We start from the raw sequence: 5208 nt of genomic DNA, 5'->3' as shown, positions 1-5208 counted from the left end.
GGACACGCTATTGTAAATGAATGGGGTTTGGCACTTAGTGCATTTTTCGCCGAAGCCGACGAGCGCTCCGGGCGAGGAGGCCGGATTCTCGCCATCCGTGGCCGGCCGGGGAACCGGCCAAGGCGGATAGGCGGTCACGGGGGTCCCGCCGGCTGGTCCGCGGCCAATTGGGGTCCCGTAAGTTAGCGGTCGCGGCCCGGAATCCGCGCCGGCCAGCAGCCACCGGGAGGCGGATAGGCTGTCACGGAGGTCCCGCCGGCTGGTCCGCGGGCCATTTAGGGTCCCGTAGGTGAGCGGTCGCGGCCCGGAATCCAGGCCGGCCAGGAGGCACCGCCAGGCGGATAGGCGGTCACGGAGGTCCCGCCAGCTGGTCCGCGGGCCATTTATGGTCCCGTAAGTTAGCGGTCGCGGCCCGGAATCCACGCCGGCCAGGAGGCACCGGCAGGCGGATGGGCGGTCACGGAGGTCCCGCCAGCTGGTCCGCGGGCCGTTTAGGGTCCCGTAAGTTAGCGGTCGCGGCCGGAATCCACGCCGGCCAGGAGGCACCGCCAGGCGGGTAGGCTGTCACGGAGGTCCCGCCAGCTGGTCCGCGGGCCAATTAGGGTCCCGTAAGTTAGCGGTCGCGGCCCGGAATCCGCGCCGGCCAGCAGCCACCGCCAGGCGGGTAGGCTGTCACGGAGGTCCCGCCGGCCGGTCCGCGGGCCAATCAGGGTCCCGTAAGTGAGCGGTCGCGGCCCGGAATGCACGCCGGCCAGCAGGCACCGCCAGGCGGATAGGCGGTCACGGAGGTCCGCCGGCCGGTCCGCGGGCCAATCAGGGTCCCGTAAGTGAGCGGTCGCGGCCCGGAATGCACGCCGGCCAGGAGGCACCGCCAGGCGGATAGGCGGTCACGGAGGTCCCGCCGGCCGGTCCGCTGGCCAATTACCTCCAGCCGAGCGGATATGAACTTTATTAGCACCTTCTACGAGATGGCGGAGCCTTATTCGACAACCAGCACCTCGGCTTAGCATTTTCCACGGCCCGCTGATCTTCCAGAAGACGTCCAGCCGGTTTCCTCCTCACATTTTAAGCCGGCCGAGGCTTCCGGCACCCCGGCTAAGCTTTCTCCACGGCCCGCTGAGCTTCCAGAAGACCTCCAGCCGGTTCTCCCGGTGCTTTCCTCCTCACGTTTTAAGCCGGCCGAGGCTTCCGGCACCCCGGCTAAGCTTTTTCCCACGGCCCGCTGAGCTTCCAGGGGACCTCCGGCCGGTTCTCCGCGCGCTTTCCTCCTCACTTTTAAGCCGGCCGAGGCTCCAGGCACCTCGGCTAAGCGTTTTGAACGGCCCGCTGAGCTTCCAGGGGACCTCCAGCCGGTTCTCCGCGCGCCCCCCTCCCAACTTTTTAAGCCGGCCGAGGCTCCAGGCACCCCGGCCAAGCCTTTCCCACGGCCCGCTGAGCTTCCAGGGGACCTCCAGCCGGTTCTCCGCGCGCCCCCCTCCCACCTTTTTAAGCCGGCCGAGGCTCCAGGCACCCCGGCCAAGCCTTTCCACGGCCCGCTGAGCTTCCAGGGGACATCCAGCCGGTTCTCCGCGCGCCCCCCTCCTAACTCGACGCCCGAGGAGGCTCCAGGCACCCCGGCTGAGCCTTTTCGGCGGCCCGCTGATCTCCCGGAGGTCGCAACGGGGAATTGCCTCCCTCTCGCGGACACGGCGCGTAAATGCACCGCCTCTCGCACTTGGCGCACACTCACTCGCATCGCTACGCCTCCCGCGGCACTTTAAGCGACCGGGACCACCGCGAGCGCGGGCGATGACTAAGAGGCTCCCCGGCCGGCCTCGCGGAGCTCCGACGCTCCCCCGCGGGACTTCCGGCGGCCGGCCGGAGCCTCGGCACGGCTGCCGCACTCCCTAATAACACCCCGCGGGCCCCCGCGAGCCGAACGCTCGCTGCCGCGGGCGACCCGTGGTACCCCACGTGCCGAGGCGGACGCGTGACGGCGCGGGAGCCCTCGGCACTATATCACGGTCACGCATGTAGTCAAATCGTGTAAAATCACCGTTAGTTTATTCACAATATACGTAATAATTAAATACATATCAACACCGCGTATATTATTAATAAACATATGTATGTATTTATTTAATAATTAAATAAATATTAACATCGCGTATAATCATGCGGGCTCCGGGGGAAGGGGCCGATTTTTCGCCGTTCGTGGCCGACCGGGGAACCGGCGAAGGCGGACGCATCGCGGCGCGAGAGCCGTTGGCACTTTGGAAAAAAATAAAATAAAATTCGCCGACCGGGCTCCGGGGAAGAGGCCGATTTTTGGCCGTTCGTGGCCGACTTGGGAACCGGCGAAGGCGGACGCATCGCGGCGCGAGAGCCGTTGGCACTTTGAAAAAAAAAAAAAAAAAAAAAAAAAAAAAAAAATTCGCCCACCGGGCTCCGGGGGAAGAGGCCGGCTTTTCGCCGTTCGCGGCCGACCGGGGAACCGGCGAAGGCGGACGCGCTCTCCAACGAGCCCCGCCGGCCGGAGGAAGTGCGCCCTCTGGCGGACACGCCGTTGTAAATGAATGGGGTTTGGCACTTAGTGCATTTTTCGCCCAAGTCGAAGCGCGCTCCGGGCGAGGAGGCCGGATTCTCGCCACCCGTGGCCGGCCGGGGAACCGGCCAAGGCGGATAGGCTTTCACGGAGGTCCCGCCGGCTGGTCCGCGGGCCGATTAGGGTCCCGCGAGTGAGCGGTGGCGGTCCGGAATCCAGGCCGGCCAGGAGGCACCGCCAGGCGGATAGGCTTTCACGGAGGTCCCGCCGGCTGGTCCGCGGGCCGATTAGGGTCCCGCGAGTGAGCGGTGGCGGTCCGGAATCCAGGCCGGCCAGGAGGCACCGCCAGGCGGATAGGCTTTCACGGAGGTCCCGCCGGCTGGTCCGCGGGCCGATTAGGGTCCCGCGAGTGAGCGGTGGCGGTCCGGAATCCAGGCCGGCCAGGAGGCACCGCCAGGCGGATAGGCTTTCACGGAGGACCCGCCGGCTGGTCCGCGGGCCGATTAGGGTCCCGCGAGTGAGCGGTCGCGGTCCGGAATCCAGGCCGGCCAGGAGGCACCGCCAGGCGGATAGGCTTTCACGGAGGACCCGCCGGCTGGTCCGCGGGCCGATTAGGGTCCCGCGAGTGAGCGGTCGCGGTCCGGAATCCAGGCCGGCCAGGAGGCACCGCCAGGCGGATACACTCTCTAACGAGCCCCGCCGGCTGGTCCGCCGGGGGAAGTGCGCCCTCTGGCGGACACGCCGTTGTAAATGAATGGGGTTTGGCACTTAGTGCATTTTTCGACCAGCGGCAACGCAGGCTGACGGGCGGCCGCTTCCACGGGCCGGCACTACTCTACGGAGGCGCTAGCCGCCTCCGGTGGGGGCCGTGTGATCTCGCTGGATGCCCGAGGACCTTCCGCCAGGCCCGGCCCCAGCTTTTGCGCGCGCCCGGTCCTATTACCTGGTGGAAGCTGGAGGCCGGGGCTCGGCAGCTCGCTGCCCGGGGGACCTTCCGCGAGGCCCGGCCGCAGCTTTTACGCACGGCCGCTGCTATTCTCTGGCTCCGGCTTCGTCCCGGAGGGTGCTTGGGGAACGGCGGCGCACACCGCGAACGGCCGGTGGCGGTCGGCTGGTGGCGGTCGGGGGTGGCGCTTGGGGATGGCGCTTGGGGATGGTGGCGGTCGGCTGGTGGCGGTCGGCTGGTGGCGGTCGCCTTGTGGCGGTCGGGGGTGGCGCTTGGGGATGGTGGCTGTCGCCTTGTGGCGGTCGCCTTGTGGCGGTCGGGGGGTGGCGGTCGGGGATGGCGCTTGGGGATGGTGGCGGTCGGCTGGTGGCGGTCGGCTGGTGGCGGTCGGGGGTGGCGCTTGGGGATGGTGGCTGTCGCCTTGTGGCGGTCGGCTGGTGGCGGTCGGCTGGTGGCGGTCGGGGGTGGCGCTTGGGGATGGTGGCTGTCGCCTTGTGGCGGTCGGCTGGTGGCGGTCGCCTTGTGGCGGTCGGGGGGTGGCGGTCGGGGATGGCGCTTGGGGATGGTGGCTGTCACCTTGTGGCGGTCGGCTGGTGGCGGTCGGCTGGTGGCGGTCGCCTTGTGGCGGTCGGGGGGTGGCGGTCGGGGATGGCGCTTGGGGATGGTGGCGGTCGGCTGGTGGCGGTCGGCTGGTGGCGGTCGGCTGGTGGCGGTCGGGGGTGGCGCTTGGCGATGGTGGCTGTCGCCTTGTGGCGGTCGCCTTGTGGCGGTCGGGGGGTGGCGGTCGGGGATGGCGCTTGGGGATGGTGGCGGTCGGCTGGTGGCGGTCGGCTGGTGGCGGTCGGGGGTGGCGCTTGGGGATGGTGGCTGTCGCCTTGTGGCGGTCGGCTGGTGGCGGTCGCCTTGTGGCGGTCGGGGGGTGGCGGTCGGGGATGGCGCTTGGGGATGGTGGCTGTCGCCTTGTGGCGGTCGGCTGGTGGCGGTCGCCTTGTGGCGGTCGGGGGTGGCGCTTGGGGATGGTGGCTGTCGCCTTGTGGCGGTCGGCTGGTGGCGGTCGCCTTGTGGCGGTCGGGGGGTGGCGGTCGGGGATGGCGCTTGGGGATGGTGGCTGTCGCCTTGTGGCGGTCGGCTGGTGGCGGTCGCCTTGTGGCGGTCGGGGGTGGCGCTTGGGGATGGTGGCTGTCGCCTTGTGGCGGTCGGCGGTGGTGGTTTGGGACCGGCGTCCGGCGCAAAGTGCGTGTTGCGCGGGCCGGAGAAAATTTAGGCCAGGGGCCCGCCGCTGGAGAATTTTTTAGGTACCAGGGGTGGATTTTTTTTGTCACCGCAGGAGGGGGACGTTGCCTCCGTCCGTGTCCGACGGAAAGTGCGTGTTGCGCGGGCCGGAGAAAGTTTAGGCCAGGGGCCCGCCGCTGGAGAAATTTTTAGGTACCAGGGGTGGATTTTTTTTGTCACCGCAGGAGGGGGACGTTGCCTCCGTCGGTGTCCGGCGGAAAGTGCGTGTTGCGCGGCCCGGAGAAAGTTTAGGCCAGGGGCCCGCCGCTGGAGAAATTTTTAGGTACCAGGGGTGGATTTTTTTTGTCACCGCAGGAGGGGGACGTTGCCTCCGTCGGTGTCCGGCGGAAAGTGCGTGTTGCGCGGCCCGGAGAAAGTTTAGGCCCGGGGCCCGCCGCTGGAGGAATTTTTAGGTACCAGGAGCGGATGTACTTACTTCCACAGCGCCCGCGCGCTCCCGGCCGGT

Source organism: Syngnathus scovelli, unplaced genomic scaffold (genome assembly GCF_024217435.2).
Source record: "Syngnathus scovelli strain Florida unplaced genomic scaffold, RoL_Ssco_1.2 HiC_scaffold_312, whole genome shotgun sequence".
Taxonomy (NCBI): Eukaryota; Metazoa; Chordata; class Actinopteri; order Syngnathiformes; family Syngnathidae; genus Syngnathus; species Syngnathus scovelli.
This window is presented reverse-complemented; position numbering follows the sequence as displayed.